The following is a 12,818-nucleotide window of genomic DNA, read 5'->3' on the forward strand; positions in this document are numbered from 1 at the left end:
GTTCTACAATTGCAACGGAATTTACCACTAACTACTAGAACTCAGAGATTATATTTCTAATAATAATTTAGACGTAGTTATGCTTAATGAAACGCATTTACGCTGTACACATAAACTAAAAATTCCTAATTACGATATTTATAGAGCTGACAGAGACTTCACAACAGAGGCGGTGGAACCGCAATTGCCATTAAAAGCTCTCTAAAAAGTTACGCATACCCTCTCCCTGCTTTTAATAGCATAGAGGCTTGTGCTTGTATCTTACCTTGCAACAACTGCAATTATTTAATAGTTTCTGTTTATAAACCTCCGCAATCCCATCTCAATACCCAAGACCTGGATGCAATAGTTAACTTAGGATTACCCACACAAATAGCTGGAGACTTCAACTGCAAATATACCATCTGGAACTCCAGAACTAATAACCCGGACGGCATTACTCTATATAATTACTGCCAATTTCAGGATATGAACATTCATGCACCTGATGATCCTACTTTTATCTCTCCAGCTTATGGCTGCAAAGACACACTGGATATTCTTATTACCGCCAATATTAACCAGGAACCGTATCTTTTCACCGATAATTTTTTATCCTCTGATCACTTTCCTGTACGTTTTATCCTTTACGGGTTAAGCTACGGACTACCACCTGTAAATAACAAAATCAACTGGGAAGACTTCAGTTATATTATGCAAGAGAACACAGTTATTAATCGAAATCTAAACTCTCCCCAAGATATCGAAGATACAATTGACAAATTCACCCATAGCATGCACGGAGCACTCAATAAATCGAAATCGGCCATTCAACCAGAAATTTCACTCTCCCTGCATACATTCTAACAAGATTAAAGAAAAGAGCAGGCTTCGAAAAATTTATCATAGAACTTTAGACCCCACCGATAAACGAAATTTCAATCAAGCTAACAGAACAGTTAAAAAACTCATCAAAGAATATAAAGACGACAGCTGGAACAACTTCGTTAGCAGTCTATCACATATCAATTACTCCGTGTGGAAAATTGCTAAAGCTATTAGAAGAAATAAAGATGAAATAAAACATATTAATTACAATAATAAAATTCTAATTAATCCAAAAGATATTGCAAACGCTTTTGCCAAATCGTATGAAAATCAATTCACTGTCAATCATATTGTTAACGCTAATGATTCGGCAGTCATTGATCATGTGACTCAGCAGTTAGAAAGTTTCAAGAATCCGACCAACCCACTTACCACACCCAGAAAAATTACAGAATTAATTCGAAATTTAAAACCAAGAAAAGCTCCCGGTTATGACCAAATTACTAATAAAACCCTGCAAAATTTACCAAGAAAAGCCATCCTGCAACTATATTACATCTTTAATGCTTGCCTTCGTATAGGATTTCTTCCTAAACTGTTGTGAAATGAACTGAAGTAATAACCGGCGCGAGGCGCTGCTGTTTGTGACGTCAGCCTGCGTGCTGAGTGTTTCGAATGTTTTGTTTGTAGACGGAACGAAAAGCTGATCTCGGAAGAGTGATACTGTTTTGATGGAAATAAAGAATGACTTATTAAGAATTTTTTGTCTTTATTCATAATGCACCCAGCCTCCGGTAGAAGCAGGCCCGCACCTGAACGAACTGTTTTAAATATATTTGATTTATATATTTTCTGTGTTCTTCGTAACATAGTGGTACCCTCGGTGGGACCGGGTGCTATGAATTAGAATTTTCCGATTTTGAAACTTTTGATACTGAATTTCGATTTTGAATATACTTGGAAGATGGATTTGATCGCTTTAAAGGCCCAAAGAAAAGCACTTAGAATTGCGTTTTCGCAAACCTCAAGGAAAACTGAAAGTGAATTAACTAAAGAAGTAAGAGATTTAAAAATACTTTCGATTTTGAAGTGTCAACTTTGTGATAAATTCCAGAGACTTGACGTATGCCAGAGTGCTATATCGCAGCAGATTTTGCAGACTGAAGATGGAGAAAAATTATTTAGTGATGATTTTCAAGAAGCGGAGAATTATCGAGATAAGTTTCTAGAACAGTGTGCTCAAATAGGTGCTGAAATACAAGCCTCCTCTCTTCCAAGTAACTCCGAATTTAGGAAATTTAAATTGCCTAAAATTGAGCTTAAAAAATTCAGTGGTGAAGCTAAAGATTACCTGACTTTTTGGAGTCAGTTCCAGAAAATCCACGACGACAGAGGTATCGCGGATGAAGATAAAATGCAGTATCTGTTGCAGGCTATGGAACCCAAATCGAAAGCAGAACGCCTAGTCCAGAACGCCTATCCCGGCAACGGCAGCTAATTATCCTAAAGCCATCGAACAACTAAGAGAGCGCTTTGGACGCGAAGATTTACTTGTGCAAATCTATGTGAAAGACTTGTTAAGCCTAGTGATGAAGAACGCTGTAACCGGAAGAGCAAAAACGGATCTACCCTCCCTGTATGATGAACTAGAAGGAAAATTGCGAGCGTTGGAAAGCTTGGGGAGAACTCAAGAAAAATATGGGGATTTTTGACCCCTTAGTGGAAAGTTGCTTACCAGAAGAAGTACTGATGGCATGGGAAAGAAGCAGAAATCACTACTCCATTGACACTAAAGGGACTCGATCTTTGAAATATTTAATGAATTTCTTAAAACAGGAAGTTAAGGGGGAAGAGATGGTTCTCCTCGCAAGAACTGGTTTCGCTTCCCAACAGAACCATCGGAAGAAAGATTTTAACCACGAACAGGTAAAGCAAAATGATCCCGTAACAGCTTCAGCTCTAGTAAGTCTTGAGAATCCAGGTAAGAGTGTTCCGAACTGTAATTTTTGTGAAAAGAAACATTTTAGTGAAAAATGTTACTCTGCAAAAAAAAATGACTTTAGCTGAAAAACAACAGTTGTTGTTGAAAAAAGGTGCTTGTTTTTCTTGTCTGAAAAGAGCGAGTCACATTAGTAAATTTTGTCCTTTGAAAGGTAAGTTAAGTTGTTCTATTTGCAAAAGTTGTAATCATTTTGATGTAATGTGTAATCAAAAGCTAAAAAATAATGATCAGATAAATGTTTCAAAAGAGAGTTCTCTTTCTAACTGTGGCAGAAGCGAAACTGTATTTTTGCAAACGCTTTGCGTTCGAATTCGGTGTCAAGGTCGCGAGAAAATTATTCGCTGCATAATTGATATCGGAAGCCAAACTAGCTACGTTAGTGAAAATATGATGAGTCAGCTTAAAGCATCTCCACTTCGGGAGGAGACAGTTATACATGCACTGTTTGGGGGGGGACGAAACGAAACCTGAACAACATGAAGTGTTTTCGGTCGAGGTCAGCATTTAAAAGGAACATTCGCATGTTGTCGCGAACGGCGCACGCTGCGCTCTTGGGGAACGGATTGAGCCTCCAGACCGACGAGAATTGAAAAAGAAAGTTTGTTTTTTGAGAACTGGCAACGATAAGTGTATGCTTTTAGAACAGTGACGCAGTAGACTAATGACGCTGTTAGATATGTAGAACAATGATGCTAAGTAGTTAGAAGTGTTTTTTGATAGTGTAATGATTTAGATATTGTTCCTCTTTTGTGTCAAATGTCAAATAAAGTGATTCATACAAAATAGTGCCAATTTTAGATGAGTTTGAAACCAAATCGGAGTCTACAAATGCGGCGGACCAGAATCGAAGAACGCGAATCATAAAGGTAAGCAACCTTTCTTCATTTGCTTATCTAGAATTTTGAATGATCTGTTTTTTACTGAATTGAAACGATATAAATTTTTTGGCGCCCGAACAGGGACCGCCGATGTAGACTGTATTGAAGTGAAAGATTTAGGAATGTTTAAAAAATATCTCCTTTTGATTTGAGAAGTTTATTTATGATTTGAGAGTACTGATTTTTAATTTGAAATATTTTCTATCTGGAATATTTAAACATGTCTACTAAAATAGAAGAATTAAAGAAAAGACTAGCTGTAATTAGGAGTATGACAACAAAGTTGATAAATAATTGTAAAGAATACCTCCAAGAAACAGAACACGATTTGTGTATTCTTAATGAAAATATTGATTTATTAGATTCAAAATATAACAGCCTAAAAGAATTAGATAAACAAATACAAGAATTAATTGAGGCTACTGAATATGAATCAGAATTTGAAACTTGTGAAGTTTATTCCGAGAAGATAATTTCCATGAAATCAAAACTAACATTTATGTTAAAAGAGAATAGGAAACCTGAAATTCCTGTTTCGAATACAATTGGTAATATTGTGAATAATGATATTTCAAATATTTCTGTATCTCATTCAAAAATTAAATTGCCTAAATTATCGATCAATAAATTTAATGGCGATCCTGTTAATTGGTTATCATTTTGGAACCAGTTTGACAATGCGATACATCAGAATAGTGATTTAACAGATACAGACAAATTTAATTATTTGATATCATTTTTATCAGGTGCTGCTTGTAATGCTGTTAGTGGTTTTGCATTATCAAGTGAAAATTATTTTGCCGCAATCGAGTTACTAAAAACACGCTTTGGTCGAACAGATATAATTATGAATGCACATATGGGAAAACTGTTAAATTTAGAACCTGTTAGGAATGCTAACAACATATTTGCATTACGTAAGTTGTATGATGATATCGAAATACAGATAAGAAGTTTAAAATCACTTAATGTAACTTCTGGCACATATGGGACGTTATTGACACCAGTTTTATTAAAATTAATTCCGAATGAACTGAATCTTGATTTCCAAAGAAAAAGGAAATCGAAAGATAATTTCGATGTAAACGAATTATTAGAGTTCTTGAAAACGGAAATTGAGTGCCGCGAATGCGTGCTACAAATTCAAGATAAAATAAACAACCATAATTCGAGCCACTTTCCTAAAGAAAAAAGAATAAATAAAATTTCTATTCCAACGGCTGTGTGTTAAAGGTTTCAATTAACAGCTGCATATTTTGCGAGGATTCAGAAAAAGAAAAACATACTTCCGAAGCTTGCCCGAAGTCTGTAACAGACAGAAAGGCGTCACTTCGGAAACTCGGAATGTGTTATTTATGCCTTAAAAGGGGTAACCATTTGGCAAAAAATTGCTTTTCGAAGATAAAGTGTGATTCATGTGGGTGGAAACACAACAGTTTAATCTGTGACAGAAATAGTTTAGATGAGAAAAAATCAAATAAGAAGGATCTCAATTTGACGAACAAATCATGTTTAGAGAAAGTTTTATTACAAACTTTAGTTGTAAGAGTGCGTGGCAATGGTCCAGAAAAATACTGCCGCTGTTTAATTGATTCTGGGAGTCAACGAAGCTATGTATCTAAATTCTTAGCTAATGCTATGCAGTACGAATGTATTAACGAAAGCAGTGTGATTCATAGTCTGTTCGGAGGAACTGAAGTGGTTGAAACTCATAAACAGTTCGTTGTACGTTTAAGTAGTATCAAAAACGATTATCAGTGTAACTTCAAAGCTTTTGATCAAGCGAATATTTGTTCTGTTATTCCACAATTGAACATCAAGCCTTATTTAAATGAGTTAAAAACCCATAACATATTTTTGAATGATGTTGAAGGTAGGCATAAAAAATTGTTGTTCGAGCATTCTCCTTCTGAAATTCATATCCTCATAGGCGCAGACATAGCGGGAAAATTGCTTACAGGGAAAATAAAGAAGTTAGAATGTGGATTAGTTTGCATTGAAACTTATTTAGGCTGGAGTATCATGGGGAAAATTCCCGTAGAAATGGAAAATAAATATAATTGTTCTTATGCATTTTCTATGTTAGTATCAGATAGTAAAATTTCTGATTTATGGAAACTTGATACTCTTGGGATATTAGACCCTTCAGAAAGTCAAACTAAAAGGGAATTAGAAAAACAAACAATGACACATTTTCTTTCCAATGTGAAAAGAGATGAAGAAGGTTTCAAGTTTGTTTACCTTGGATTGAAAATCGTTCCCTACTTCTAAACTATCGAGAAATAGCAGAAAAGAGATTAAAGAGCACAGTGAAGAATTTAAGGGATGGAGGATTTTTAGAAGATTATAACGCAATTTTTAAATCTTGGGAAGATGATAAAATAATAGAGATTGTTCCTGAGGAAGAAGTTAATAACCCCTCTCATTATTTACCCCATCGTGCTGTTATTCGAATGAATTCCACCACGACAAAAATAAGACCGGTTTTCGATGGATCCGTAAGAACTAAAGGATCACCTTCCGTAAATGACTGTTTGAAAAAGGGTCCAAATTTGATTGATACTGTTCCAGCTATAATAAATAGATTTCGACTGGGAAAAATTGGCGTGAGCGCTGATATTAAGAAGGCTTTTCTGCAGATAGCACTTAATCCTAAAGAGAGAGATTATTTAAGATTTTTATGGTGGGAACAGGGAAATTCTGAGCGTTTGAAAATATACAGGCATAGAAGAGTGGTCTTTGGAATAATCAGCAGTCCATTTCTCTTAAATGCAACACTAACGAAATTAATGAATGAAGTACCAGAAAATTATCGTGCGAGTGCTAATAAATTAGTAGAATCCTGGTACGTTGATAATTTAGTTACAAGTGTGAATGATGAATCAGAATTAAAGAAGTTAAAAAATGATGCCACTGAAATTTTAGAAAGTGCTAAATTTGAATTACAAGCGTGGGCATATAACTATCCTCGAAATAAAAGGGATGCATTTGTTGTTGAACCCATTTTAGAACAGTCGAAGCTTGATAAATTAAATGAGAATGAGTTTTTCGATGATCCTTGTGAAGCTAAAACGGTCAACATTTTGGGACTTCTTTGGAATTTGCATGATGACACATTAAGTTGTGATATTAAGGGATTAAATGAATCAAAAAACAAACCTGTTACTAAAAGAACAATTTTGTCTGAAATTCATAAAATTTATGACCCTATTGGTTTCACCTGCCCTATAATTTTAATTCCTAAAATTCTGTTACAAAACTGCTGGGAATTAAAAGTAACTTGGGATGAAGCTCTTGCTGAAGAAATTCAAAGGAAATACATGAAATGGAAAAATGATGCAAATCGTTTAACAGAAATAAAAATTCCTCGACAGATGATGCTTAATATTGATTCTGAATTGAAATTATCCTTTCATATATTTTGTGATGCATCCGAATGGCGTATGCAACCTGCGTTTACTTAAGAAATGAAAATGAAAATGAAGTTTCTTGTCATTTAGTTCAAGCACGATCTAGAGTTGCTCCTCCAAAACCCACATCAATTTGTAGACTAGAATTATTAGCTTGTGTTGTTGGTGCAAGATTAATGAAATCTATAAAACAATATTTGAAGGAAGAAAATATACCTACGTTTTATTGGACAGATTCAAGGAACACATTGTACTGGATTAAGAATGAAAAAAATTGGGGGTGTATTTGTTATGAATAGAGTGAAAGAAATACGAGCTCTTACTAATCCTGATGCATGGAATTATGTTCCTGGCAACTTGAATCCTGCGGATATTCCGTCAAGAGGATGTTCTGTTGAAACTATTAAAGCCAAAAGATGGCATGAAGGTCCAGCATGGTTGAAGTTGAATCCAGACTGTTGGCCTACTTGTGATATTTCTCCTGACAAAGATATGATTGATCGAGAAAGAAGAAAAACAGTTGTATCCTCGTTAGCAAATGTAGATGAAGAATTTTCGCATTTCTCACGAATTTCTTCTTTTGAGAAAATAATTAGAGTTACAGCTTGGATAAAAAGGTATATTAATAACTGCAGAGATAAAAACAGAAGAACGTCAAAGAACTTAGAAATCGAGGAATTGAATGCAGCTGAAGTCCTTGTTTGGAAAATTGTGCAAAGGGTCTCCTTTAAAACAGAAAAGGATAAATGCTTACGAAATTTAAAACCATTTGTTGATTCATCTGGTCTTTTAAGAGTAAAGTCAAGAATATTAATGAGACAAGACTTCGAAAATTTTAGAACACCTGTAATCCTACCTCCTGAACATCCAGTTGTCTCTAAACTGATTATGGAAAAACATGAACAACAAATGCATTGCGGAACTCAAACTTTAATGGCAATGCTACGAGAAAATTTCTGGATTTTGAAAAGTCGTAAAACTATTGGTAAACTGTTGAAAAACTGCACTAAATGTAGAAGATTTGATTCGAGGCCCTCCACGGTACAATCCGCACTTTTGCCAAAGGACCGTGTTAAAGATTTTTTTATTTTTGAAATGACAGGTATCGACTTAGCTGGCCCTTTGTTTTTAAAAAATGGATCGAAAACGTGGATCGTTTTATTTACATGTGCTGTATACAGGGCAGTTCATCTTGAACTTTTAACGTCTTTGTCAACAGATAACGTTTTATTGGCTTTCCGACGTTTTATAGCACGCAGAGGAAGACCTGAAATTGTCTACACTGATAACGGTAGTAATTTTATTGGTACAAATTCGCTCTTAAAAATGATTGACTGGGATAAACTTATTAAAAATCATGTTGTCAACCGCATTAAGTGGAAATTTATCCCACGAGCTTCTCCCTGGTGGGGTGGATTTGGGGAAAGAATGATTGGCCTGATGAAAAACATTCTCAGAAAAGTTTTAGGTAATGCCTCATTGAAATATGAAGAATTCTATACGATCCTCTGTGATTGCGAAAATATCTTAAATTGCAGACCATTAACTTATATTTCCGAGGACTTGGAACTGGAACCCTTGACACCTGCAATGTTTTTTCGTGATCTAAAAGAAAGTGGCGTTCCAGATCTAGATATTATTGATGCCAAATACTTACAAAAAAGGTATGCATATCAGATGAAGGTTAGGGAAGATCTAAGAAAACGGTTCAGAACTGAATACTTAGGACAACTGAAAAACCATATTTTAAAAACAGTGAAATATGTTAAACTATCGGTTGGAGACATTGTGTTAATAGAAACACCTGAGAAAAGAATTAAGTGGCCTCTAGGAAAAATTATAACACTCATCCCAGGAAATGATGGTGTACTTCGTTTAGTAAAATTACGCACCAAAAGTGGCGAAATCCTTCGACCCGTACAACGAATTTATCCGTTGGAAGTCCATTTACAAACGGATAATATAGGAGACTGTTTGAGAAAGAAGCATTCTGATCAAAAAATGTGTGATAAGCCTACAACTTCTATTGGATCTACAGAGTTTCGTGCCACTGACAAAGATCAGTCAGATGAACTCAATCAGAATCCCCTCAAAACAACTAGATGTGGACGAGTGATTCGAACTCCTGAACGATTAAACCTCATGAACTTTCAACCAGACTGTGGCTGAGTTTCAACTTGGTGAAACTCATCGGGGGGAGTGTGTCGCGAACGACGCACGCTGTGCTCTTGGGGAACGGATTGAGCCTCCAGACCGACGAGAATTGAAAAAGAAAGTTTGTTTTTTGAGAACTGGCAACGATAAGTGTATGCTTTTAGAACAGTGACGCAGTAGACTAATGACGCTGTTAGATATGTAGAACAATGATGCTAAGTAGTTAGAAGTGTTTTTTGATAGTGTAATGATTTAGATATTGTTCCTCTTTTGTGTCAAATGTCAAATAAAGTGATTCATACAAAATAGTGCCAATTTTAGATGAGTTTGAAACCAAATCGGAGTCTACAAAAGCGGCGACCAGAATCGAAGAACGCGGATCATAAAGGTAAGCAACCTTTCTTCATTTGTTTATCTAGAATTTTGAATGATCTGTTTTCTACTGAATTGAAACGATACATGTAGTTTTGAGGCATTATCGGAAAAAAAGATTTGCGGTTTTATTCCTAAGGTTAAAGATAAAGAGCTTTTGAATGAATTAAAAGAAAAAGAAATCGAATTTTCTGATCCATTGCGAAAGGAAACTGAAATTAACCTTTTAATCGGAGCAGTTATAGGAAAATTATTGACGGGAAATTCTATTGAATTACAGTCCGGGCTAACGGCTGTTGAAACGAAACTTGGGTGGACGGTATTTGGTAAACGAAATTCGGGTGAAAAGGATAATATTTTGAAAACATTTTCAATGCATGTCAGGAGAATTCCTCTGAATGAGTTATGAGAACTTGAAAAAATAGGAATATGCGCTCCAAACGAAACTGTTAAAATGAATGAAAGTTTTAATTTATCTGAATTTGAGAACAAAATGAAAATTCTTCCAGATGGAAGATATGAAGTAGAACTTCCGTGGAAATGTGATACGACATATTTAACCGATAATAAAGAATTATCCTGGAAAAGGTATCAAAAGATGATCTATAAACTCAGATGTAGTAAATTTTTCGATGATTATCAAAATGTGTTCAAGGAATGGAAAAGGTTGAATATTATTGAACGCGTACCAGAAAACGAATTGAATAATGAATGTCATTATTTGCCGCATAGGCCTGTAATCAAAATAGGAAGTGAAACCACGAAAATTCGTCCTGTTTTTGACGCTTCTGCATCTGAGAAAGGGAAACTCTCTTTGAACGAATGTTTGTGTAAAGGAATAAATCTTATTGACTTAATGCCTGATATTCTAGATCGTTTTAGAATGTATCCGATTGGTATTAGTGCCGATATTGAAAAAGCTTTTTTAATGTTATCCGTCGCATCTAAAGATAGAGATTTTCTCAGATTTTTTTTCCCATGCAATGAAGGGCAATTAATTTATAGGCATTGCAGAGTTGTGTTTGGAGTTTCTTCCAGCCCCTACTTGTTGAACGCATCTATAATGCATCTATTAGAAAACTGTCCACGTCAATATAGTGAAGTTGCTCAAAAATTAAAATCGTCATTTTATGTGGATAATTGTTTATCTAGTGTCTGTAGTATTGATGAACAGTTTACTTTTATTGAACATTCCAAATTAATCATGTCAAATGGATGTTTTAACTTGCGCGGTTTTGAAAGCAATGTGGCTGGTACAAATGTCGACAAACATTCAGGGGATACTTCCGTTTTGGGGGTAATTTGGAATTTGGAATTTGGATAATGATACACTGAGGTGCTGCACAGATACAGATACATTGACCTGTGATACGAAAATCACAAAGAGGACAATTTTGGCAATTGTGCAGACAATTTTTGATCCTATTGGTTTATTAACGCCAACTACATTGCTTCCAAAACTGTTGTTGCAAAAATTGTGGAAAGTGAAAATTGCATGGGATGATGAATTGTCTCCGAATGATGTAAATATATTTTTGAACTGGTTTAAAGAACTTAATGTTTTGAAAGATGTTACTTTGCCTCGATACTTGTTTATCAATGACACGTCTGAACTACATGTATTTGTGGATGCTTGCAAGGGGGCGTATGCAGCGTGCGTCTTTGTTCGATCAATATTTAATTCTGAAGTAAAAATAAATCTCGTACGGGCGAAGTCTAGAGTATCGCCTTTGAAATCTTTAAGCATTCCTCGCTTAGAATTAATGGCCTGTTGTATAGGTTCTAGACTTGCAAATTCTATTATCAAAGCTCTCAGTTTTCCCGATTTAAAAGTTACCTTCTGGTCTGATTCAACCACTGCCCTTTGGTGGATAACAGAGCAAGGAAATTGGTCCGTTTTCGTCGAAAATAGGGTTAAAGAGATTCGAGAGTTGACGCGAGGACATTCATGGAGACATGTCCCAGGGAAACTAAATATTGCCGACTTGTTATCGCGCGGATGTTTTGCGAAGCAAATGCTTCGGTCTAGATGGTGGGAAGGCCCCTTGAGGTTGCGAGAAGGCCCTGAAAACTGGCCCACTGGTGAGATTATTTGTTTGCATGAAGAAATAGAATTGGAGAGGAAAAAGATAAAAATAGTGAATATTGATCTATCAAAAGACGCACCCCTTGGCATCGAATCAGTGTATCCAATTATGATAAAATGTTTAGAGTATTTGCATGGATATTTAGATTTGTAAATAATTGTAAAGGTGGTTCTGAAAAGAATGGAAACATTGAACTTTCACAGTATGAAATTGAAAATTCTGAGAAAAATTTAATTCGTTTGGTTCAAAATTATTATCTGACTGATAAGAAATATTATAATTTTATTGAAACGCTCATTGATGATGATGGTATTCTAAGAGTTAAAACGAGAATACTAAATAGAGATGACCATGAATCCTTTCTGTATCCAATACTGTTACCAGAAAAATGTGATTTCACTAAGTTATTAATCAGAAATGTGCATAATAAGAACTGTCATGCTGGTCTTCAGATGATGCAATGTATATTACGAGAAAGATTTTGGATAGTCAGAGCTAGAAAAGCCATTAAAAATGTCCTCTTTAACTGTATCGTTTGTAAAAGATTTAAAACTAAGGCTATGTCAAGCGAACCGACACTTCTGCCACCAGACCGAGTTACGGATTGTGCGCCATTCGAAATCATAGGGATTGATTTGGCCGAACCGCTGTTTTTAAAAAATGGAGGAAAGGTGTGGATCGCGCTGTTCACCTGCGCTGTGTACCGTGCCATTCACCTTGAACTCGTAAATTCTCTTTCTACTGATGCGTTTCTCCTGGCGCTTCGACGATTTGTTGCTAGGCGCGGACGCCCTAGAATAATCTATAGTGATAACGGGACAAATTTTCGGGGTGCATCTAATGATTTATCAAAACTAAATTGGACTAAAGTAGTAAAGGAAACGGAACTGAAAGGATAATCTGGAAATTTATTCCACCTACTGCAGCTTGGTGGGGCGGCTTGGTTCGTACAGTAAAAGAATTGCTAAAGCGTACTTTAGGTAAATCAGTGTTATCATATGAAGAACTTTATACTATTATTTGTGATTGTGAAACTATAATTAATTCTAGACCCTTAACTTATGTTTCTGAAGATCCGCAAGAATTAGTACCTCTGACACCCGCCATG

The sequence above is a fragment of the Stegodyphus dumicola genome, chromosome 2 (genome assembly GCF_044657685.1).
Source record: "Stegodyphus dumicola isolate Sdum_Otavi_A_Nest chromosome 2, ASM4465768v1".
Taxonomy (NCBI): Eukaryota; Metazoa; Arthropoda; class Arachnida; order Araneae; family Eresidae; genus Stegodyphus; species Stegodyphus dumicola.